At 33.6% G+C, this 27,510-nt stretch overlaps 1 long non-coding RNA gene across 5 annotated transcripts in view; it reads left to right on the top strand.

Moving 5' to 3' along the window:
* The window catches only part of LOC116422466, a 60,672-nt gene that overhangs the window by 24,447 nt on the left and 8,715 nt on the right, over window positions 1–27,510 (top strand). For 3 of the 5 annotated variants that reach the window (XR_004233123.1, XR_004233120.1, XR_004233122.1), the window contains 2 exons: window positions 640–698; window positions 2,063–2,157. This is a non-coding gene — a long non-coding RNA (uncharacterized LOC116422466). Of the gene's footprint in view, window positions 1–639; window positions 699–2,062; window positions 2,158–3,238; window positions 3,461–5,871; window positions 6,368–27,510 lie in introns of those variants that run through there. The other 2 variants (XR_004233124.1, XR_004233121.1) reach the window with 2 other exon arrangements.

Here is a 27,510-nt window from a genome sequence, read left to right on the forward strand (position 1 = left end):
GCCTTATCTTGAGGATTATGAGGGAAAAACTCCCCCTAACTGTTAAGATGGCTCATTTTCCAACCAAACTGAGCTACTTTCTTGTATTTCATCTTCAATATCTATTTCTTCATACATTTTGCCTCTCCTTGATATTTAGAATTGTCCCTTTGCTCACTTCATCTCTGGAACTCATTGGCTCCTAGCTAGGTTCAGCTCAAATGCCAACAACTCCTTTAAAACAGATCAGTGTAGCTTCTACTTATTACTTCTCCCATATAAATCTCTGGTCTTTGTTTTGTGTATATTCTGTTCTATTTTATTTTCTTTTGAGGCAATTGGGGTTAAGTGATATGCCTGGGGTCACACAGCTAGGAAGTGTTAAAGGTTTGAGGCTGACTTTGAACTCTAGTCCTCCTGACTCCAGAGCTGGTATTCTATGCACTGTGCCATCTAGCTAGCCCTTTGAATATATTCTACATGCACTTATCTGTAGTCATGTTTTGTATCTTGGAATTAGGGACTTTCTAATCTTTGTATTTTTATCACAGTGCTTAACATAGTACCTGACACATGCATGTTTTCTGATAGGATAGTTACAATTATTAGGAAGTTTTTCCCCTTATATCAAGCTTAACTTTGCCTTTTTGTGTCTTCCAGCCATTGCTCCTCATCCTGTACTCTGAGTCCAAACACAAAAACTCTAAGACACTTTCAAGGTAATAATACTTCAGATTCTTGAAAATGGCTAACACATTCTCTCTACAGCTTTCTTTCTCCAGACTAAATGTCTAAATGTCTCCAGTCTCTTCAACTATGAATCCAAATACCTTCACTAATTAGGTTGTCCTCCTATGAGTACTCTCCAGGTTGTCAGTGTATTTACTAAAATGTGTTTTTATCCAGGATACTTTAGAAAAAATTCCTAATGAATCTTTATGGAAGTCTTTCTGATTCCTATTTTATAGCTATGGATGTTAAGGCATAGATGCCAAATTATTTTTTTTCAAAGGCACATGGAAATTAAACTCAGGTGGCCTTACCTTCACTGTAATGCTATATTCACTACACCATACTCCCCTGGTGTCTAATGTCTTTCCTTTTATTCTTTTCTTAACCTTCAGGGATCCATGTTCCTTTTATTGGACATACTAGCACAATTCCTTGAATTTTTTCATAGCTTAATTGGTGAATTAGCTCTTACTGCTTGTTCTGGGACCAATCTATCAGATGAATTCGGAACAGACCTCTCTGTTCCCAGGTGGCCACAGGAAATGGAAGCACTAATATCATTTAAAATATTTTTTCTTTGAAAATTACTTTCCCTCTTAATTATGCAAACATAGCCTATTTTTTCTCTCTCACATTGATGTAATGCTGTCATTAATTGGCATCTCTGCTCATATATGATGTGGTCAGTGGAACATTAAAAAGATTTGGTGTTGCTAAACTAGGTAGAGTATTCACTGTGAATCAGTTCTTTTTAAAATGGACTTTTGTCAGCGTGAGGCCACAATTTTCTTAGCTTGAGATAAGGGAAAGCAGATTTGTTCAACTGCTTATTTGCCCTTTCTCAATATGGCAATGTCTCTTGTCCTAAAGAACTGAGATATTTTTTTTGCATGGCTATGTGAGTAATTTAAAAAATGTACATATATCCAAGACATTAGATATATCACTACTTGTTGATAAATTATATAAACATATGTTATTTAGTCACCAAAACACAGGACTTACTTTTTAGATCTTCCATTCTTAAACTGTTGAACTAATGCTAACATTTATTATCTTTCAATATGATTGTTCTTTGCTTTCAGAATCACTTGTCTGAGTTAAAATCCAATTGGACAGAGGACTGAGATGATCATAGGTACCATTTTCTCACACAGCTGTGTGGTATGGTGGCTAAGATAACTGGGCAAGAGAAGAGATCATTAACAAGAAGCTATTTACATAGCTGATCTAAATACTAAGTTCTGTGTTTTTTCTCCTTTATGTGCAAATAGCAAGATTTTCTTGGGGAAAATATTTAATCACCAAGCAATCATGAAATAACATAAATGAAAATTTTGTGATGTTTCAGGGGAGAAAGAAGCAAATTTTCAGCAAACTTCAAAGGAGATTGAAAGATTCAATATCAACCTACCTAAGTTTTAGAGAAACCATTTTTGGAAATTGGTGAGTTATCTTCTTGTGTCCATATGTTCTGTGTCATTCAAGGACTGTGCTTCAGAAAGGTAAGGCTTCAGGGATTATTTTTCTATGAAAATGAGCAGCTCTGGGGAGTTGCTTCTTCCTCTATGGCATCAGATCACAAAAGTTTCTCCCATATTGTCCCTTTGGTCTTCTACTTCCAGGAAGGATAACACTTGTTTCAGCAAGAAAACTTTAGCCTCTAAAGAAGAAGGTGTGTGATGTGAACCCCAGTTTCCTTTATTAGGCACTTTCAAACTCTCTCTTCCAAGTAAACAAATGCTTCTTTTCAGGGCTGGGAGAAAAAGGATACTATGATTGCTTATGCACCAAGCTTATCAATGGGACAGCTGACCTCATTTAAGCCATTTTTAACTCCTTTGTAATGTGAGACATTTGATGGTGAGAGAATATATTTAAAACATAAGAATTATCATATGGAATCTACCATATTTAATCAGCCCTAAGGGCCATCTAGGCTAGTATATATTCAAGAAGAAAATGGGATTTTATAGATTTTTGTTGAATTTAATTTTATTAAATTTAATCTCTCACTCTCTATTTCCTATGTCATCTCATTGCAATCATCTTATGTGTCTGTCTATAGATGTTTCCTAGTTCCCTTATAATCTTTTTGATAAAACAACTACATTTATATAGGATGAGATTTTTTTGACCTGGGGTTCAAGGACTTCCAAACATCCTGGGGATCAATTTCATATTTGGAAAGGATCTCAGAAGCCACTAAATCCAACTAAGTGGAATCTTCTCTATGCTATCCCTGACAAAGAAGTTATCTAATCTTTACATGAGGTCTTCTTTTTGTTGAAACCATTTAAATCATGATCCTGCTAAATATGTTTTTTATTCCAAGTTAAAACTCTACTTCCTTCAGCTGGTTCTCACATGGTCTGGTTTCTAGTCCCTGCAATATCTCAATTCTGTTTGTATGGATGAATAATAGTTTGTGATATTAAAAAATAACACAAAATGAACAAATTAAAAACCTTGCTTTCAGAAAGATTACATTTTCCATTTTGCTTGGATTTCTTTTTTTTATCCCCAGAAAGGAGGCTCTTCATTACCCAAGAGATTATGATGCCATCGCTGAATTTTTTTTTCATTTGTGCCTGATTTGCCTTTCTTGGATTTGCCTATTTGCAGAATTAAATAAATTCTGACCCTGAGGTCCAAGGAACCCTTCTAATTATGTTTCTTCATTCAGATACAGATAGGCCTACTTATCTTTTCCATTTTTTAAAAAAAATTCTAAATCAGATTTTTATTTCTGATATAAAGTTCTCTATAGTTTTATTATTCTATGATCTCTTAATAATAAAAAAAAGCTTTTGGTACAGAAGGACCATCAAATAAAAAAAAATTAAGTCTAACTAGATTCCATCCATTTTTTCTGCTTTATCTACATATTATCTCCCTTAAAGATTCCTAATAAATCACTCAAACACAATTTCCCAATACAGATACCATATTGTCCATCCCCAGTCATATTATTTTATTCCATTTTGTATAAAATCTAGTGTTTTAGGTTCATAAATTTAGAAAGCATTTTTTATTTGACTTAAACTTTTTGGGCTCCACAGATACACTTTACCTGGAGGTACACTGGTTGGTATTGGCTATCTCTTGTGGTAGGTTTGTTCAATTTTAATGAAATGATTGGGAACCAAGGCTTTCTTATAAGACTTGATGGAGCAAAGAAATGAAGTTGAAAATTCCTTCTGCCCATCTGTCATCTTGGAGTAATAGGGAAGGAAAAGTAGATGAAATTTGTACAAAGGTAAAAAGGGAGACAAGAGAAGGGCCTGGATCCCTTATTCCAGCCAGAGATATTCTTTCTTCCCATTTATACAAGAGGATGTTTGATTTGAAATCCTTTGAGATTCAATGTGATATAAATACTGGTGGGGACAATATGGTAGATTGCTTTAGGTTTTTGAAGGGCTATCATGTGAAAAGGGGGTTAGAGTTGTTTGGCCCATATAATACGTGTATATACATATATTCACATATATACATACATGTGTACATTATATATGAGTTCAGTGACAGATGGATACCAAAGGAGGATGAGCAACCATGAAAGGGCTTGGCAAGCCCTCACACCAAGTGCTAGTCCTCCCTGAACATCCCCCACACCTTCCATGTCCCTTGTATACCTGTCACCAAACTCTCACCTGTGGCTCTAAGAAGCTGTAGCATATGTATCAGCCACACCTTGGTACCACCATCTTGGCAAACAGGCTAAGCCACATTGAGAGAAACCAACAGGTTTCAGACCCATTGGTACATAAGGATGATGATCAAGCATATGAAGACTTTTTCCTATGGAATGGGCAGATGAGAACAATTTGTTCCAACAACCATGAAAGCAGCTGAAGTGGGTGCTGTGGAGTGCTTGGAGCTTGGACAGACCTCAAAGACACCATTCCTGAGCCATTGCCAGTCATCTTTATTTTTGTCTTACTGTTGGACTTCAATGACTCTGGAAGAGAGAGTGAAGTGATAGATTTCTCACTTAAATTAAATTCATGCATAAGTCACCCATCATCCACTATTTTACCCCAACACCATGGTATCACTGGTCCTTTTTGAAAATAAAGATGAACAGCAACTATGTGTGTGTATTATAAAGACACTGTTTTAGGCTTTTATAAAGAAAGAATTCCTAGTAATGAAGGCTGTCCAAAAGTAGAATGGCCATCATGTAGTGGATTCACCCTTGCTGGAATATTTGAAGCAGATGATGGATGACCCCTAGTTGGATGTATTGTAGAAGGGATGGTTGTGTAGGTATAAGTTAGAGTGGATTACTCCTGAAGTTTCTTTAAATTCTAAGATACTGCTACTAGATATGTCCATTTTTATAGGCAGGATAATGGAGATACCCAAAGTGTGTAGAAAAGCTTAGTTGAATCAGCAGATCATTTTTTTTCCTTCTGGGCCAGTTCTTATATATAAAATGAACATTTTGAACTAGAAGATATGGATTACTGCATATCTCTGGTCATCTAGCTGTTCAATTCAACTAGGGGATGGAGTTTTGTGTCTTCTTAACTGCTTTGAGCCTTAGGTGTTTCCTAATGTTTAGTTAATTGCTGGGCTTGCCCCCTGACTCTCAATCCTCTGGAGTTGTTTTCCTTCATCATTCAGTTTATTATATAGAGTTGCCTTTTTTTCTCAGCCCACCATGTTCCTAATGGGGGTAAGGGATTAAGTGTTCATGTAGCTTCTGAGTACCAAGCACTGCATTAAGTACTGTTATTATCCTCATTTTTATATTTGAGAAAAATGAAACAAACAGAAGTTAAATGATTTGCCCAGAGTCACAGAGCTAGTAAATACCAGATACTGGGTTTGAGCTTACTGACTTTCCTCCCACCTATTTGTGAGAATTACATTTACATAGTTTACCCTCTTTCAATCAGTGTAGGAAAATAATACTCATATTAATTATAATCAGTATAATAAGGAATTGACTGCAATTATAAAAGCAGTCAGAAAAGGACTGTACAGAACAATAAAAGAGAGAAACGTGTACCATCATAATCATATACATGTTATCTACTGAGGTTCTGGATTTGTATCTTTTGGAGATTTTCAAGAAAAGACAAGATTCCTGTTTGTTGGAGTTAATCTGAGTGCATTTATCTTCTAATAGCTTTTTGGTCTTTTCTGCAGATGCTGGGGATGTTGTGACGGGGGATGGTGACAATGATCCACAGATCTGTGCATGTAGGTGTAACTGAAAAGACTCACCCAAATCAGAACACTGAAAGTTTCTTTTTATTTTTTCCCTTTCTTTGGGTTGAAACAACTGATTGAAGGGCCTCTCATTGTTTACTCCTCTGTCTATTTAACTTGTGGTTGGTCTGGAGCTTTTGCTTAAGAAAGAGCTGCCCTGTTTCCCATGGCCTTCTGCCAAGCTGGTCTCTGTGCTGTTGCTGTTTTCCAGAAGTTCAGTCTCTGTCACACTGTTTGAAGCTGTTCCTCTATGCATTTCAAAGCATCTCCTTCTGCATTCCCTGCTTGCAGTTGCATTCCATGTTTGCCATGCAGCAGCTGCTTGGGGACCCTTTGATCATCCATTCCCCACTCAGAGTTCATTTAAAGATGTGGATCTTTGAGTCACAGAAATGAAAGAGACTTTAGAGACCGTTTTGTCCAACCCCTTCATTTTGGGGTAAGTGATTTCCCTAAGATCATACAGCTAGTTAGTAAGTTTCTTGTGAGTGATGGTTGTTTCATCCATTTTATTCTTATCCTTAGCACAGATCTTGGCACACAGTAGGTGCTTACAAATATTTGTTGATTTTATTTTTTATTGAATTAGACATAAAGTAAATTTTGGTACTCTTTTCTCCATACCATGCTCTCTCTCTTCTAGGATGGTATCCTACTTTATAATATTCAGTTATAACTTATAAGCAAATGACCTCTTTTTTGGTAATAGCTGTGTATATTTTTTGGAAAAAGTCTAGAGTAGAATTTTTTTTTTGCATCTTTATTTTGTGAGTGCAATAACTCAAAACAAGGGGAGGGTTGGGAGGTCTGTCCTTCAATTAGGTTAATGGTTAAACATTACAGTATATAAGTACGACGGAAGATTATTGTGCCCTAAGAAACAGTGAAAGAGTTTCAATAAAGCCTTGTATGAACTGAGAAAGTTTAAAGTGAGAATAACAAAAAAATAACTTTTACCATAATAATAAAAATACACAACTTTAAGAGACTTTAGAACTCTGATTAATGTAGTGACCAATTACAGTTCCAGAGGACTGGAGATGAAATACACAACCTATATTCTCACAGAAAGACTTAGAACTTTGACTGAGACATATGTGTTTTGAACATGGCAAGAAGGGAATTTGTTTTGCTTGACTATGATTATTTGTGATAAGGGTTTTCTTTTTTGTTTTGCTTTGTTTTTAATGTTGGTAGGTGAGAGGGATAATGATTTTTGGTAATTGAAAAAACATAAAATTTAATTAACAAAGAAAAAAGTCTTAGGCAAACTCATTTTCAGAAAAATGGGATGTCACAAAAGGTTATAGACATATATACTGCCTACCTCATAAGGTTATTTGAAACATAATATAAACTTTTAAGCACTATAAAATCAGTAGACTGCTTTTTGAAGTATTGTATCATGCTAATAAGGACTCTGTAAATTGCTACACGTGTAGCCCTCAACTTGTAAAAAATTACTTTTATACTTAAATATTGGATCTGGTATCTCATTTATGTGGACATTCTTTTTATTGGTATGGATTGCAATTTATTCAGAAATCTTAATTTTGCTTGATTTTTATCTCCTTTCCTTCAGAGATCTCCTAAAAAGGGTCCACCCAAAGTATGAGAGACCTTATTTTAGATCACTTTATATTACATGGTTATCATGGAAGTCTGAGCTATCCATATGAAATTCCACTCACTTCACATAAAAAAACCCTCTTTTTGATCATATATTTTCTGTATGATATCTTATAATTATACTTCATGAACTTATGCCATTACTAAAAGGATGCTGTAGCCTTTCACCTATCATGAAACTCTCTCTCCAATGATCTTTAGATGAGGGAACATTTGGAAGACCTTACCATTGGATTTTAAGCAAGATGTTTTTTTGACAGTGGTCAATACCTTTGGTAAATACACATACTTAAAAAAAAAATCAAAACAAAACAAAATCAGAAAGTAAATGAACAGTTATTTATCTCTGTTGTTTCTTTAATTGAGGAAACTAGTATTATAAAAATAATAAAATAATAAAATAAAATGATTTTATGAAAATTATATATATGATTTCACAAAAATATTTTATATAGATATGGATATAAATAAATATCTATATCTATCTAGGCAAGGCACTTGGAGTTAAGTGATTTGCCCAGATTTACCCAGTTAGTAAGTGTTAAGTATCTTAAGCTGGATTTGAACTCAGGTTCTCCTGATTTCAGAGGCAATACTCTCTTCATTGCACCATCTAGTTGCCCTTTATTTACAATTTCTAACAAGATAAAGCTCAGTCATTATGCATTGTTTGTGTGTTTCTGGCCGACACTTTCTCTGATTTTTTGATTGATAGAGAAGATCCTTTTGCAAGCCACACCAGTCACTTGATAATCTCCATCAAACTTTTTTTTTTTTGGGGGGGGGGAGAGAAGGGAGTACCATCAGAACTATAGTACATGCACCAAAAATGTATTCTTTGGATAATTTCAAGGCCACAATTACATATGTAATCCTTTTGGTTACTGAACAAGAAGTAGTGAAAAGTTTTTCAAAGTTTAGAAACTGACTAGAGTGATATATAGCACAGGATGGTGATTTTGTTAACTTTTTAGAAGAAACCCTTATATTTAAAAATTTAAATATTAACTTTACAATTTTTTGTGTTGGTGACATTTATACTACTGAAGTTATTAACATTTAAAACGGCACTAAGGCACTCCATATATAAGTAAACCAGTCCATATGTATGTATATATATATATATGCATATATATTTATATAATATATTCTCTAGAATTTGATCTCCACAACAACTTTGTGCTATCATCTTTGTTTTACAGCTGAGGAAACTGAAGCTAAGAAAGATTAAATGTTTTTCCCGTAGCATAAAACCAGCAAATGATTTGAATAAGATGAAGCTAGAACTTTTTGACTTTAAATCTAACACTTTGCCTACTATACCATACTGCTTCAGGTAAGGCATAAGGACAGTGACTGAGCAGAGAGTTGCTTAGATATATTATGCTTACATTTGAAACCAGTTTTGCATTTGCTGCCATAATCCTCTTAGCTTCCTTATTTTTGTTAAATGATATTTATTTAACTTCTGTTAGAAATCATGATAGTCCATATCTATGTTAGTTCTTTTATCCATTTTGATTGTTTTGAAATCACTAGCTCATTTAAATAGTTTAGGTAATAACTGCTTTTATTGCTTAATATATTCTCTTTTAACTTTTTTCTAACATGGTATTAATTTTAATCTTTGGTATATCTATTGCACTGAGTGTACATAGAAAAATTATTTAGAAATCATTCTAAAATTAGTAAAAAATAATTTCTTGAGTATTAAGATAGAGCAATATCATTTTATTGATAATATTTAGAATTTACTATGTTTATAATCTTCCAACTCTTTTTCTGGAGAAAGTAGTTTTGTTATACAGGTTTAAGGCTATAGTTTATATTAAATATTTGTCATCTTTTCTTTTTTGATCCTAAGACATATTCTCCTATATATGTATATACATGCATACATATGTGTATATATATTTATCTATCTATCTATCTATCTATTCCCCTTCCTATATACTTGCCTACCTTTGCATTGTCATAGAATAACAATGCATATGCTAATTTAATACAGAGTCATAACACTTTTTTGGAAGGTTAGATTTGTTTACCTTATCCATTGCAGATAATGTTGCACAAGCTACAATTATCTTCATAGTAGTCCCAAGAAATGGTTTTATTGTTGTTATTGTTGTTGCCTTTAGATCAATCTTTCCAATTTCTTGACCTCTCCAACAAGAACCTTTGAATCATTCTTCTATTTGGTCATGATCTTTTTAAGTCTTCTGGTTTCATTCTGAAAGAGTATAATATAATTCCACTTTCTGAGAAACAAACTAGTTATATAGGAACCAAGCTTATTATGATAGACTAATCACTGTATGTACTTCTTTGGACTTGCAATCTTTGAAACAAAGTCAAGTATATAAAATGGATTATAAAGGCTTAATTAGCTGCTTCCCATTCCTCTAGTAAAGGTAGAAGTGCTAGAGAAAGAGAACTTTGTTTATTTTAAGCCACATTAACACTAACTTAACAGTTGGTATTCTAAATGTGAGATCATTGACCCAGTGATCAACAAGTCAATATATTACTAGAGAAAATTAATTGCATCAGCACTGGCATTCTTTCAGAATTTGGCACTTGTGCTTCCTTGATATAGGCTTTGATAACCTTTATACCATGATAAGGCATAATAGTTCAGTTTTGGGAGATGAAATTCTTAGATGGTCTAAAAATGTTTTGCTATTTCATCACTCTTACTCTGATGGCAGAAGAGACTGCAAAGAATTGAAGGCCATATTTTGTTATTAATCATGGAAGGTCATGTCCTAAGAATTTGTTTTTTGTAGTTGCTACTTACATTTCAGAATGTATTTTATCTTGATGTAAAAATGTTGTTATTGACACTTAGGTTCTATAATTAACTTATTTAACTTATAATGCAGTCTAACCCAACATATTAATATTATAAAGAAACTATTATTTGAGCGTGTGTGTGTGTGTGAAACTGCATTCGATGTTCAAACTTGTGAGTGATGTGAGTGATATAACTTATCAACTATGGAAGCAGATCCTAAATTTATAATGTACAGGAACCATTCAGAAGATGGAGATTATATATATCCAGTGGAAGTAAGATAACTCTAAAAGGAGCTTTTTGGTGCTTGACAGTCTGTTTTCTATACTTTAGTGTTGGGGGCAATAACATTGGGAAAATATCTGTACCACAAATTTTAAGTGAACTAAAGAGATGCCTTGTATTGACATTAAGTGATCTTCTCACCCTTGTTGACTGTTTCTAGTGGTTCCAGGGGAAAAGGGTGAGAACTGACTTTTCATCATTTCATTTTGTCTTCTTTCAGCATTACTCTAGAATGATTATAGTTGGTCAAAAATATGGTTCCTTGTCTCATAGGAAAATGTGAAATCTATGAAAGATAGAGTAGTAAACTATGATTGAAATCTTTCTATACTAGGAGGTGTAAGTCACTGTAGACAGAAAGGGTTAGAAAGATCCAATTCCTTCAGAGAAGAGGCTACAGTTTAATTGAGGAAAAGGGAACTACATGTAAAAACATAAATGAAACTTTGGGAAGGATATTACAAAAACCTAATGAGTCATTAAGATGACAAGCTTAACTTGAGTTCAGAGGAAAAATGATTATATAGGGGGTTGGACCTTGAAGCTATAGTTGAGGGAAGTAACCTTTATGGAGGTATGATGTTTAACTACAGGGGTTGCATCACCACTCATTCCCACTCCCACCTTCCAGAAACCACAGCTACTGAGACTTGAGAAAAATAGTTCCCATCACTTAAGTCCTTGGTACTATGAAATGGTTGAAAATCAGAAACCAATCTGGTTTTATTGATGGATAATGTATTATTAATTACATTGCTAAAGTATTCTGACAAGAGGCTCTTTTATCTGACCTGTGGCTGAAAACTCCCATCTCCACCTATTAGAATGTGAGCTCTCTGAGAGAAGGAACTGCTTTGCTTTTCCTTTTGTATCTCCAGTGATTGAATTTTCATTTATCCACTTATTCAGTATGGTGATACCTATTATTTATTTACTATGTCCTAGGAATTGTAATAAGCACGGAGACCCAAAGAAAAGCAAAAACAGTCCCTGTCTTCTAGGAACTTAAAATCTAACAGTAACAAAAAATCTAGAAACAAGATATATACAGGTTTAACTGCAGATGATCTGAGAGGAAAGGAATTGAAAAATTCTTGCAGAAGGTGCTGTTTTAGCTTTGACCTAAAGGAAGCCAAGAAAGTTGAGAGGCAGAGTTGAGAAGAGAGGATTCTAGCCATGGAGGACAGCCAAGGGGGCTAATGTCATTAGATTATAGAATATGTGGAAGGGATTAAAGACCAGAAAAGTTAGAGGAGTTCATGTAACAAGAGCTTAAAACCAGAGTGGATTTTATATTTGATCCTAGAAATAATAGAGTCACATGATCAGATTTGTGCTTTAGCAAGATAACTTTGACAGCTGAATGGAATATGATGGACTGAAATACTTCCAGGAGGAAGACTAGCCAGGAGACTACTGCAATAGTCCAGTTTTGATGTGATGAAGGCCTGCATTAGGCAGTGTTGAAAGGGAGAAAAGGATGAAGGTATATTGGAGCCAGCTCTAAATATCTCTTGATTGACAAAATTTCAGAGTAATTATAGCTCAAAAATTTCTAGTCATTACAAATCATGGCTTAATTCATTGTTTAGCTGAATGTCTACACTTAAGAAAAAATTTAATACCATAGATCAAACTTAAAGATGTGTGCACACATCTTCCCACCTCCCACCTGAGAGCCAATTGTTAAATATTTACTAGCATCCCCATGCATTGTTCAGTGAATATTGCTTGAGCTCAGTAGGAATGCAGCTAAAGATTCAAAGAATTAAGTCATCATTAGATTTGGGGTTTGATGACTATGGGCAAATGATAATGATGATGATGATAATAAAAGTAATAAAAGCATTTATATAGCACTTTAATGTTGTCAAAATACTTTACATCCATTATCTCATTTGAGCCCTACAACTTTGCTAAAAAGGGGGTATTTACAAAAGATCTTGTGAAGGTAGAACTGATAGGACTTAGAGGATTGGATATATATGGTGAGAGTGAAAAGTTTAGGATGACATCTGGATTTAAAGCCTAGATGATAGAAAAGATAGTGGTTCCCTTGGCACCAAGAGGGAAAACTTTTGGAAAAATTATGATCCCAGTTTTGGACATATTGAATTTAAGGTACATGTGGGAAATCCGGCTTGAGACCTCCAATTTAGATGTCCAAAGGCAGTTAGAGATGTGAGCCTGAAAGTTAGGAGAGAGGTTAGAGCTGGATAAATAGAACTGTTAAATCATATATATGGAGAAGACTGTTGAATTCATGGGAGCAAATGAGATCCTTAAGTGGGATAGTGAAAATGAGTAGAGAGATCATGGAAAGAGCTTACTTGAGATTATGACATAAATTTGTAGTGGAAGCAGTCAACATAGTTTCATGATTTCTTTATTCAGTTTTATTCAGCAATGTGAACAGGAGTGAAGGGAGCAGATAGGTGGTGGGAATAATATGATTTTAGAAGTTGTCAGGGAAAGATGGCAAATAAAGCATATTCAAGAAGAAGGCACTATAGAGTTTAATTGGTTACAAAGATGTCAAGATGGGAAAGGATGGAAAGTGTAGCTACTCCAGAGGTGATAGACTGAGAAAAATTGAGGTGGGGAAGAATTGAAGGTTATGGTGGGGTAAAAAAAAAACAGATTAGGGACCATAAAGGAAAAGATGGAATAATGAAAGATTAGGGTTAGATGAAGAACATGATGTTAGATAAAATATCAAATTAAAAGTTGAGAGCTCAAGAACACAGAAATTGAACACTTGTGGATAATAACAAGATTAAAGGGATGACTTTTATAACAGCTGAAGAAGGGAAGAAAAGTAGGTCATGAGTTATTGCTGAGTTGAGAAACTGAGAAATTAGGGTTCTTCAGAGTATTTTAGGTTATATAATATAAATTAGAAAAGATAGAATACTGAACATATTTGAGGAGAGGAGTGTTATTGGGATTGATAGATAACAGCTAGCAGAAACCAGATTGGATCATAAATATGATTTGAATGAACCTCAAAAAAGATATGAATGATGGTGGTAGGAAAGCCTGGGAATGGCAATGGAAGCAGAATATTCCTATTCCTTCAACACAGCTAGGGGTATGCATAAAGTTATGGAAAGGGATGCCAGGGATGCTGAGTTATTAAGGAGACATCTCACTCAGTGTGTACAGAAAAGGGCAAGGTATAGTGACTTGGATAAAGTAACATCAGTAGCAAACATAGGAGTCAGGATTTGAACACAGAAAAAAATCAAGAACAGCCTGTATTTTAGCATTCACTATCTCATTTGATCCTTTCAATAACCCTATAAAAGTATGCCTGATAATATTATTCCTATTTGACAGATCCAACAGAGGCTGATCACACAGTGAGTTAGTGTTATTGCCACTTAATGCAGAGCTAGAATCAAGGTGGGAATCCATTGTTGAGATTTGCCAAGATTTCAAACTCGGCTACCCTTTAAGACATAAAAATCCCGAACACACTCAAGTCTTTCATGATTTGAAGTTTCCAGGGCCACTGTCCCCACCCCCAAATTGATGGTTGTACATAATCATATAAAAACTCTCCTTTGTTTTAAAATATATTTGTGGGTGAAGTACTAGCATATTTAAGCAACTCTCATTTCCAACTAGTAGGAAGTTCTGAATCATATAAAAGGATTCATCAGATGAATGAACTCCTGTGTTTCTCCCTTTTTCACATCAGAATTTTAATCCCACTTGGAAAAATATTGAGGAAAGGAGGGAGTGGAAACTGGGGTGGGGAGAAGAGAGTGAGAGAGAGAGAGAGACATACAGAGAGAAACAGAGACCCAAAGAGAAAGGGAGACAGAGAGAGATGGAAGCCTAGAGAGAGAGAGAAGAGATACAAAGACACAGAGAGAAAGAGGGAGGGAGACAGTTTTTTGAATGTACTAAAGCAGTCATAGAGCAATTTGTTTAACAAATCATGTAGGAACTTTTGTTCATATTGTTTGGTCTATGCTTTCATTGGTTGTAAGTTTTGTTTCTCCTGAATGCATATTCAACTAGGGGTAGCTATGAACTTGGATATTTTGTAAGCTTCCCCCCATTAGATAGTATTGGAATTATGAAAATACTTTGCTGTGTTAGGGTTTGTACTAGCTGGATTGATGCTTAGCTTTGTTCCCCTCTTGAATTCTGTGAAATCACATCACTAGCATGGAGAATCAGTTTTCTAAGGATGTCTGTTATGGACAAAGAGTACAATATGTTTACATTTGCTGGGGAAAAATCCCATATATGTATACATATGGGCTCAGGCCTGAGGCTCTGGAGTCGATTACAAAATATTTACCTTGATTAAAGTTTTCCATTGATATTTGATTGCATTTAAGTGGTTTTATTGCTAAAGGTGCTTCTTGAGTGTGAAAACTTAGGATTAGAGGATTTAAGTTTAAATCCTAAATAAAGGGAAAATTAAATGAAAGTCAAGCTATTTCATTTTGTTGTAGTTTGCAGGTGCAATTTCCTTCAACCAACACTCATGCTTCTGGCACCCACAGGACCACCTACACACACACACACACACACACACACACACACACATGCACAGATTTCCTTCATTTTGCAACTGGAAGATTTCCCAGTAAAATTAATTTCATCTAATGCATTTTTGAAAGACTTTTTGAGGTCCTCATTATAAGCTAGTTCTTTCTCCTGCTAGTCTGCTATTGCTCAAGAGCAACAATTATTAAGGGGAACACACTTAGAATATACTTGGAAATATTATTAATAAGATCATTGGTCAGAATATGAATTTGCTAAGTATATGCAGAAATTTCATTTTGAAGTTTCATATGGAAGCAGGAAAGGGAGAATTATTCTGGTTAATTCAAGATAGTTTTGTTGTAACACTGATTCATTTGCCCAAGCTATAGTCTTGTAGCAATATGTGCACTCTTAAGAACATCATTACAGACACTTAGATACTTTGAATGATTTTTATAGATTTGCTATCTTTCAAAAGTCATAGAAAATCTAATTTTTTTCCCCATTAAGTCATTAGGAATATGAGTGATTCTTGGCTTTGATTTCAGTTTTAAAGGTATATCATGCTAGATACTTACCTTCTCAGAGAAAATTTACTTATAAAGTGTGATAAAGTAACAAGAAGGAGAAAAATAAGCACTAGAGTTTTAAGGAAGCACAAGGAAAAGTTGAAGAACAAATACGAAAGAAGAAAGAAAAGTGAAAGAGGTTGTCATGTCTCATAAAAATAGGACCTGAATATTTTCTATAAGTTAGAAGAAGTATTTGTATACAGAATCATAAATTTAGAATTGGAAAGTATCTCTAAAATCATTCTATCCAATCACTTTATTGTAGCCATGAGGAAACTGGAATCCTGAGAGAATAAGTGACTATTTCTGTATCACATAGTAAATAGCAGAGGTAGAATTTGAAGCCAGGTTCTCTAACTCCAGAGTCCATGTGCTTTCCACAAAATCACATTACTTATCCCCCCCTTTTTTGTAGAGGCATATTAAATGTAGAGAATAGGATAAAACTCTTTATTCAAGGTGAACTCATAAAGTTAGTCAGTGACAATTTTAATGATGGAAATATACATCCCAGTGAAAAAATTTTTATATACAATTATAGATCCTGGTGAGGAAACATGTAGTTATTGATTCAGGGTTTTATCATATTGTTCAGGTGGTGCTGGTTGGATATAAAGGACAGAGGTGAACATAACTGTAGACTTTTTTCTTCTTAAAGCAGTTATACAAAGCAAAAGAGGGAACTCCACACAGAATTCTACTCTCAAACATATCTATGGTCTTATAGATTTGAAACTTTCTGCCAATGATGTTGAATATGATCCATTCACATCTGGCCAACCTCTTATTTATATCTTTTCAAAATTTATCACAGGGTGTCCAACCAGAAACCTTACTGAATTCCTACTGACATTGAAAGGGTATCAATAGGACATTCTGGGTTTTGTCCTGGTTTATTTTTCCCTTTCCTTCCTGGTGATATATTTTATTATTGTTCTTCTTCAGAGTTCCTTATTGGTTACATATGGCTGCCTGTTCATACCTATCATGCATTTGTCCATGAAACAAAAAGGAATTCTACTGTACCAATATTTAACATTTTGTAGTTGTGATGAGGTAAGTAAAGCTTATTTTGAGAGTTTAAAACTTCAAGGAATTATGAAATAATGAAAAATATATAACAACTTGGATATGGAATGGGCCTTCTCCATTAGTACATTATAACACCAAATTATAGCTATGAACAGAAGTCATTGCTGCACTGAGTAACACATCTTCTGGTTCTTGTATGTGGGAAGTAACTTCAATTAATATTTGTAGGATACTGGGCCTGATTTAGTGAATATATAATAGAAAATTTAGTAGTCCCCAAACCAGCCCTTCTTTATCTTTCTTCCTATCTTAATAAGAAGATCAAAGTCTTCTAAAATAAGCTTTTCTCTTCCAACTACACCCTAAAACTTTTTGCTCATTCAATGACTTTGCCTTCTCAAATCAGGGGATAAACTCTCTTGCCAAGGCTAATTTCACTCAAGCCTATCCTTTTAAATTTCTTGTGGTATTTTAGTCAAGCAATCATTTCTTCTCTTGTCATGCAGATTCAATTCTTCCTCTCTACTGGCTTTCTGCCCTTAGTCTACAAACAGGCTCTTGAGACAAACAATAATGATAAAAATTTCTTAAAATCTTCCCTTCAGTATGTTGCCCCATTAAGCCATCATTCTATTTCCTCTACTTTACTTCTAACTCTGAATAATCTATACTTGTTGCATTTACTTTCTTCTGTTGTATTCCACAAAATCTGATATTGAAGCTTCCATCACTTTTGATGAATGAAAATTGATAACTCCAAGATGGTCCAATGGCCACTATTCAGTCCCTGTTCTTCATAACTTTTCTAGTTTTTGGTATTTTTGATTGCTTCTTTATTTTTGATATTTTCTTATCCCTTGGATCCTGTCACAAAGCACTCTCATTTTCTTCTTACCTTTTGGATCTCTCCTTTATCTCTTTTATTGACTCATCATTCTTCTCTTGTCATTTAAATATGGGTGGACCCTAAGCTCTAACCTCGACCTCCATTTTTTCCCTGTACCATCTTCATTGCTGCTCTCATTCATTTCCATATTTTCAATTATCACTCACATCTATATGACTTTCAAATCTGCATCACCAACCCCAGTCTTTGTTCAAAACGATATTCCTCTATTTCTAATTGCTGATGATTAGTCACTTTTTGCTATTACATCAGTACCTCAAATTCAACATGTCCAAAACTGAACTCTTCTTCAAATTATATCCTCTCCTTTAACTTCCTGATTTCAGTTGATTAAATTTACTATCAGCTCAGTCTTTCAGGCCTGAAACCATTTTTGACTCTTTTCTCTCCTTCATTCTCCAGAAAGGGAATAAAGACAGAGAATTACCATTTATGTAGCTCCTACTAAGTGGCAGGTACTGTGCTAAACACTTTTCTAAATATTATCTCATTATAGTATCATAAAAACCCTGGGATGTAGGTATTATTAATATACCCATTTTATAATCGAGAAAAGTGAATTAATAGGTTAAATGACTTGTTCATGCTTACCCAGCTAATTAATTAGTTTCCAAGGCTGAGTCTGAATTCAAGTTTTGCTGCCTCCAGGATTAGTCTTCTATTTATTGCACTACCAGTTCTTTCATTTGAAAAGTCCTTTTCATCCTATTTTTTTCAATATCTTTCCTACCTATTCTTCTATTTCTATACTTCTACTGCAACTACCTTTTCTTTCAGTCCCATGTAGTCTCTTGCCTAGACTACTACAGTGCCTTCATTAGCTCCATCCTTCACATGGCAACCAAAGTGATCACAGGATGATTGTGAGGATCAAATGAAATGAGGTTCATAAAATTCTTTACATATAATAAAGAGTTATATAAATACTATTTATTGTGATAAGGATGAATGTTTCTCCTGAAATATGGTACCCAGAATTGAATACAACATATTATAGATGTGACATGATGAAACCCAAATGTAACTTGGGGGATACTATGCTGCTTCTTATACAGTCTAAATTTTAAATGAAACTTCTTTCTGCCTGTCTGGTTAAACTCTTGACTCATATTGGGCCTCTTAAAGTCCAGTAAATTTCCATGACATATGAACATAGATTTGGAAGTGGAAGGGATGTTAGATGTTATTATCAAATTTCTCATTTTTCTGATGAAAAAATTGAGAAATAGATTAAGTGATTTATTTCCCCAAAATTGTATGAGTAATGTTAAAATTACAAAAGGAAGTTTCAGAACTAGTATTTAAACTCAGACCCTCTGAATTCAAATCAAGTATTTAAGGTCTTTGTCCCCCTACTATGGTTGAACCTTAAGTTTCCATTTTCTAACTGGGCAGTTGAGTATTTGAACCTAAAAATGAGACTTTATGTTCTAGTGGTCTGAAAGCTTTTTGGATCCTGGTTTTGTCATTCAGAATTTTAGCTATCCCTGACAATTAGCTTTCATGTCATCAAAAATTGATAAGCATGTTGTATAGATTTTCACATAACTCATTGAAAAAATGCTGGATAGAGCTAAGGGCAGAATTTGGGGTTAGAGACCTCTTCCCGGAATCACCAAAACAAAATATTGAACATTCCAACTCTCTAAATTCGTATTTGGAGCATTTTCTTTTTAAATTGTTAACAATATTTCAACATAGTACCATCTGGTCATAGATTTAGACCTGAAATGGGCCTTAGAGAGTACTAGTCCATCTCTCCTTTTCTCCCCTCTCCCTACAATCCTGATGAGGAGACTGAGACTGAGATAAATTAATTGATTTATCTAATATTACAGAAATATTTTTTAAAAGCAAGTATTCAAATCCAGTTAGTCTTCTCTAGATGCAGCTATATATTGAGTTGGGTCACAACAGAAATTGGCAAATTGTTTCACTCAAAGAAGGCTGAGAAAACTTAGAACACTTTCATTGCAATGTAATTTTTCTTCCTGGAGTAACACATTCTTTCTGCAATAAGTCTCAGTCCTTACTAAGGGATCAAAATTCAAGATAACCTATAACTAAACATCATTACTGTGATGTTTTATACAGCTTTACTATGTTTGGAATAGGCATTTGTTTAGAAAATAGCTCTAACTTTTACTGGAATCTTTTTTATTTTGGTTAATTTTTATTCCTATTATATAATACTATTTCTTTGCAAGAGATTAAAAAGCAGTTGCTTTTTTTCTACTTGTTCATTTTGGTATTTAATGGTTAAATCAGTTGCTTTACTATTTATTATCCATAAAATGTAAGAAATTCCCTTCTTAACCACAATCTAAATTTCAGTCTCACTAATTTAATAACAAAACATTTTTTCTTACCTAATGTGTTAATATTAGTCCATGTGGACACCATGTAGATATAATTTCACTTGAGTAGTATGCAGCATGAGGAACTTTTGTGCTTTGCATGCCTTAAAGAGCTATCTAAATACCAGCTATAATGATAGCATCATCATATTGTCTGAGGCATATTCTGAAAAAAAATGTTGTCGGACTTTTGGCTTGGAATTGGGAGTCACTCATTTTTTTCCACAATCAATTTTTAAAATGGTTATCTAGTATTTTATTTTTCTACAATTACATGTGAAACAATTTTTAACATTTGTTTTTAAAACTTTGAGTTCCAAATTCTTTGCCTTCCTTTCTCCTAATTCCCCTACTGAGAAAACAAGCAACTTGATATAGATTATACACGTGTAGTTATACAAAACATTTTCATAATAGTCATATCATAAAAAAAACAGACCAAAAAGTATGCATTAATCTACATTCATATACCATTAGTTCTTTCTCTGGAGATGGATAACATTTTTTTATTATAAGTCCTTCAGAGTTATATTGGATCATTGTATTTCTGGGAATAGCTAAGTCATTTATAGCTGATTGTCTTATAATATTGTTGTTATTTTGTATACAGTGTATTTTACTTTGCATTAGCTCATACAAGCCTTTCCATATTTTTCTGAGAGCATCCTGTTCATCATTTCTCATAATACAATAGTATTCCATTGTAATCATATATCACAATTTATTCAGTCATTCCACAATTAATAGGTATTCCTTCAATTTTTAATTATTTTTCCCCAAGAAAAGAGCTGCTAAAATATTTTTTGCACATAAAGGTACTTTATTTTTTAAAATCTATTTTGGGATACAGAACTCATAGAGCTATAAAAGCTTGTCCCTCCAATTTTTAAAGGGACATTTAAAAAACTTTTTTATTACTCTAAATATACAACTCCTCTTATTGAGAAAGGCCTAATAGATAGTAAAAGAACACAAGTAATTCTTAATCTGAAGTGCTATAATCTATGATTCATTTCTAGTGATTGATAACCTTTGTATTTTTTTGTTCCTCCTCCAAATTTTACAGTTGTAAAACCAGTAAAAAACACTTTTGGGTATTCAGTCACTTACTTCCCTTAAAATTGTCAATGTTATTGGATGTATATTCTAATCATATTGGTTTTGTGCCAAAATTAGAAAAAAAAATGCATCATATTCCTAAGTGATAAAGTTGGACATATATCCAGAATTTTTTTCATTGACTTTTATTTTTGTCTATGCTAATTTCCATGTTGGGACATGAACAAGATTTATGTATATTAAAAAAATTTAATTACTGAGCATTTTTCTCTGTAATTTTGCATCTATAAATCACTAGTTCTATTGATTAGTTATTATCAGGATGAAGGATATTTTAATATCCACTTGTTCTGTGCTATAGGTATGCTTTACCCTCCAGTTAGAAACTATTTCTTGACACCTTCCTAGACAACCAAGCACCTTCACAGTAAACTCTACAAAATTAATACTTAAAGAACAGTGAAAATAGGAACCATTTCCCCATAATTTAAACTCGCACAATAAAGGATCCTTTGGGTGGTGACTGGTTATGTTTAATGTTTCAGCCAAACTCTATTTTACCCAGTAAAGATGATAGACAAAAGGAACAAGGGAGAGAAGTTCAGAAAGCCATAATGGAGAAGGTGGAGGGATCTCAATGGAGAAACTGATCTCCCATTGTGAAAGAATGAGAGAATAGATGACACAGCAGAGGAGGCCTTCTGGTAGGAAAAGCTTATGAAGGAAAAGTGAACTCAGTACAATTCTATGAACTATGACATCTACCAGGATACTGGACTTACTACATGTTTACCTTTTGCTTTGCCAAGCTGTCAACTCAATGTATTAGTTGATATTTTTTTTCCTGTGGGAATGTACTTTGAATGTTATATTGAACATTAATAGAAAAATAGTATTACACTTTATGGAAATTTACAATGTGGTCAATTTTCTTTAAAGAGAATCTATATTTTGTCAGTTTTACTCTGGAATAATAACCTTGCTGAATGCTTAAGCTGAAAGAAACAGAATGTAAACAATGATTACTAAATTAAGATATGAAGTTTTAAGTCAGTGTGCTTGGATTTTCAAACTTGATCTCACAGTTGTCTACTGTCTGGTTAAGTTGTATAGATCTACAGAAAAACCATATTAATATTGTCAAGCAAAATTCATTTCATAAGATGGGAAGCTTTCTCTAGACTTGTTCGTTTTATGTTTCAGAAAACTAAAATTTTTCTGGTACAGATTATAGTAACATAAATTTAGAGAGAATCCATTATGCTCTCCTTTATCATTTGATAGATGAGGGCCAAGGAGAGCAAGTAATGTTCTCATAATCAAAAATTAGTAAATAGAACTTGGATTTCAATTGAGGGTCTCTTACTTGAATTCTGGTATCCTTTGTGCTATACCATATAGATCATTCAATCAATAATTATTACTATTTTATGTTTATATAAGGTAAAACAGTTTGCAAGGGCCTTTCTAAGTCACCTCTCCTCTCAATAAAACAAACAAACTCCAAAACAAAACCCTAAAACTGTTTCGATAGATAGGGCAGTGCCCATTTTAAACTTTAAATTTAAAATACCCATTTTACAGTTGAAAAAACTGAGACTGATAGTTGTTACATGATGCCCTCAAGCTCATAGTGCTAAGAAGTGGCAGAAGTAAGGTGGTGAGAAGGAAGGTTCTGATATTGAGCCTAGAAAAAACACATTTGACATGTCTTCTCACAGAATTTTAAAATGGAAAAGACTTTAGAGATTACAGCATGCTGAGGGAAGGGACCTTAGAGTCATCTTCATTTACCTCCAGTAATCTCTAATCTTATAAATGATGAAACTAAGTCCCAGAAAATTTAGGTGACTAATCTGGGATTGGAAACCATGTCAAGATTGCACATTCCATTCACAGCAATATCCAGTCCAACTCTGTCTCATTTTGTAGAGGATGAAACAGAACTGGAACCATAGAGATTACATGACTTTCTCCTGGGTCAAAAAATGAATTCTTATTACATGTGTTTTGAAAATATATTTGAAACATAAAAATTACTTTTAATACTGATTTTGGGGGTGAGAACAAAACTAGCATTGCTCATTTAATTAAAAAAAATTGCAAAGCCTTCTGCTTGGTTTTGTTTTCTAAATTTATAAAGATACCTATTACCTGCTGACTTTCCTTCAGAAATGTTCTGCTATTCTAAGTTTTCCTTTTCTTCAAAAATTGTACCCCTTCAGTCTATAGCTGACATAACTGTCGAAATCTAGTCACTCATACAGTAGTCAGTCACACTCTGATAATGTGTCCATCATCATGTTAAAACAGTCATTTGCTGACATATTTTATGGGCACGGACATGTTTCAGAAACCAGTAAAAAGGGTTGGCCTTTAAAAAATAAGCAAGAATAGCATTCCTTTCTAGTGAAAAGACATACAATTTGAAATAATAGTGTGTCAATAGTGCCTATGAAAAATTGCTATAAAATGGAAATTTTCAAGTCAGCTTTTACTTGGGCAAAAGTAGTTCTATTTAAGTCAGCAGACACTTTATTGAGTTAAAAGCATCTATGTGGGATCCTGAAAATATTTATTGCTCGAGGCTTAACAGAGTTCTGAACTTCTATGAATAGGAGCACAGAAATTTGGGTAAGATGAAATGCTAATGTAATACAAAATCGTATTCTATTCTAATTATCTTTTGTCTGATATTAGATAATGCTTATGCTGAGTATTGGGATCAGTAACCTTTCTTTGGAAGTTTATGAATAAGTAGAAAAAAGTTGATAGAGAAAAACATAAATATCAACACTCAACAGCCCACATATTTGATGCTTTATTCCACTAAACCCTTTGGATATTAGAAATGGCTATACTCAGATTATCGAATGGATAGTAAACATTTTGGTGAATAAGCACTAAAGTAGAGAACAGTCAACAAAGACTATATTGCTAGAATCTGGTTTCTGAAAACAATGCTATAGTTCTCAAAATAAGCAGTTTAGGAAATCCCAAAGCAGCTACAAGAATAATATTTGTTTTTAATGTGTTGTATATTTTCAAGAACATTCATCCATGCAGTTTGGAACTATTCTATCAAATTCTGTGCATATAAAGACCAACATTCTGTTTTTTAATTTAGTATTATTTTGATTAACCAGTTTATGCGTATTTCAGTTATTATTGACAGCTCAGAAAAAATATTTATTTTACATTTATCAATTGTTTATTAAAGTAGAAAACAGGTCACAGTAACTGTCTATGAAAGCAGTATTAAACACTGAATTAGCAAAACAGGGTTATACTCCTGAACAGAAAAAAAAATCTCTTATAACTACATTTTAATCCAACAAGGCATTTGATAGTATTTTTAATGTTTATTTCTAAATATTTCTATGCCACATTATTAACACACCAAAAGCATTGAGATCCACTATCAGCTGACTAGTAACCAGGGATGCAAACCTGCTTTTAAGATGTTATATTCATAAAGATGACTGTTCCTAGAAGAAACATAGCTTTATTTCACTTACTTGGCTTCTTTGTTCATTAAGCTAATTACTCTATTCTACATTCCTGATTTTCATCTACCTTGTTTCTGGAGCTTGATCCTTTCCCAACCCTGAATCGACTGCTACTGAACAGCTGAAGCTGAACAGGAAGGAATTGCAGGTGTCAACTCACAGTTTACAAATATGACATCTCCTCTGGCATAGCTGGAAATATGAAATATTGATTTATGTGCAGTAAAAGGTCTTATAAAAATGATCACATACACATGAGAGATTAATGCGCAGGAGATCAATAGAAATTTCATTCTTGACGCTAGACTGTCACCTATGGTGAAATGCTAAAATACAGAAATCAATATTATCTATGAAATGTCAAATTTATTATAATTATGAGGATGAAAGCTGGCCAAGTGGCTCCCAAGAGAGAAGGAAGGATAGGTTACTGTGCTGAAGCATCCTTCATGTCCCTTGTTCACCTGCTGCCAATTTGAGAGCAATATTGGTGCCGGGGGTTTTCAGGCATTATGTATCACCATGTAGTCACAAATTCCTCCTGGAATATTTAACTCTTGAAACTGACAATAATACAAGTGTCTACATAGTCAAAAGGTTCAGAACTTTAAAGCCCCCCAAAAATACGAAGAACATTCTAAGCACAGATCATAACCTCATATGTGTGCTCCAGCATCGTGCTTAGGAAAATTGAGCTTTTTAAAGACAAGATTATCAAGAACTTAGTGCAGTTGTACTCAAGCTTATGATATGTTCCTTCTAGTCTCGAGTTGGGAAAAAAATCCACTCAAAAATTAAATTGCCTATTAGTGGGCTTCACATTTTCTATAGCTTCAATATTACTTGATTCTTAAAAACTGCTATTCAATCTCCATTGCCACAAAGTGATTCTTTGGAAAGATTTTTATGAGTTTGTGGCAGTCTCTCAGCCTCATGCATCAAGTTTAATAGAGTCTTCCAAAAAGTAACACAAAGCTAAAATTTTATGGGCCCATAAGAAAACAATAAAATGGTAGTATTTTTCTTCCCTTTTGGAGGGGGAGAGTTTTAGAAATTATAGTTAAAGGGCAAAGAAAAAAATCTGTCTTGCAAATAAATATCATCCAGGAAGACTTGGAGAGGCACTTTAGAAGTCCTTATTGGTAGCATCATTGATTTTAATAATATGTGCAGGTTTTATTGGTGAATATTAGGTGATATCTTGATACTTACCGAGAAAATAGCTTATGCACTTTTCCTCTGACACAGACCAGATCTCAGTAGAGATGCAAAATTTATCCTAACCAGGAGAGAGCTCCAAGGGAAACCCAGCTATTGTTTGAAGTGATGTGTGTGTGTGGGGGACATATACATGTCACACATCTCAACATACTAGAGGAAACCTTTATGCTTTTTTTGTTCTGTTTTTTGAATGTTAGCAAGACAGGCTCCATAATTTATCCCCCCATTCAATATTTCAGTTTTTGCAGGTCTTCTGATGATATTGGGGAGAGAGACTCTCAGAAGTGCTAATTTCTCATATCATGTAGCTAGATCCTTAATTGAATATATTTTTCTTAGCTTCTAGAAATAATAATATTGTCTTTAAGAATTTCCCTAATTATACTGATCTCTAGAATTTATTCCTCAAAAACAAACTTATTTCCTATAGGAGGGAAAAAATACCATTGTAGAAGTCAGAATCTGTTTTTTTTTAACAGTCAGAGTCTTGACCATTTGAGTCCTCAGGGTTTTAAAAGGCAAAAAATCTTAGGTACTTTCAATGCTTTCTTTTCCAAGAAGGTTTATTTCTATTTGACATGGGATAGGGTGAAATAGTGAAGACCTTTATGAGATCCATCTGATGATTCTGTACATCTTAGTTCTCCCAGCTGACTAATTATATAATTTTTGAATCTTGATGGTGAATAAACATATCCCCAAACTATTAGCCTATTTATTTATTAATTTTTCTGTAGAGTCTCCCACAATGAAGACAGGATCTTCTTTCTTCTGTATGGATACTTCTAAAAACAGTTTAGCCACGGGTATCTTAGAATTCTATGGAGCATTAGGGGACAAATGATTCTTTCACTCTGGGAGTTAATTAAAAAATTCACCAGTATCTTGTAACACATGCATATATGTATTCATCCATGTATGATAGAGTATGTTGATAAATATTTAACAACTGGCTATCTGAACAAATATATGTAGGATACAGTTTTAAACTTAAACTATAATTAATATTTTCTGTATTTCACTGTTAAATCTATATAATCAATGAAACAATAATTTAAGCCTTGATTTTGAAGCATTTGCTGAATTCTAATCTGGAAATGCTCACTCTGAAAATTTAATTGTTTCTTCCAAGATGGTTTGGACTGACTCTGGCACACCCCTGTACATCTATAGGGATGTCTGTCTGTCTGTCTGTCTATCTATCTAACCTATGTGTATATCTATATATCAAGATGCCCATTATTATTCACATATACATACATATATGTGTATGTATACCCACAGAGATACACCATTCTATTAAATGCTTGGAGAAGTTTATTTTGCTCATGCCTACTTTAGGTCTAGGACAAATCTCAGATTTATATTTGACATTTAGGCTTATCTAGATGCAGTAAAAACTCATTCATCTTGTATATATCAATCTTCATCTTCATAGTAATTGCTTCCTTATAAATAATAATATGTTTTAAAATGATTAACATAAATCATCTTATTGAATAAAGAATTATAATTATTATAACCCCCATTTTAAAATGATAAAACTAAGGTTCTCTGAGTCCATGGTGACACAACTAGTGTTGCAAAGAGGATTTGATCCTGTCTTCTTGACTCTAAATCTCTTGTTCTTTCTACTACATTGCAATTATTCTCATGCATTAAGAAATTGTGTCTTCTAAAACCAAACACATGAAAAAATTTA

Source organism: Sarcophilus harrisii, chromosome 3, assembly GCF_902635505.1.
Source record: "Sarcophilus harrisii chromosome 3, mSarHar1.11, whole genome shotgun sequence".
In the NCBI taxonomy this organism is placed as follows: domain Eukaryota; kingdom Metazoa; phylum Chordata; class Mammalia; order Dasyuromorphia; family Dasyuridae; genus Sarcophilus; species Sarcophilus harrisii.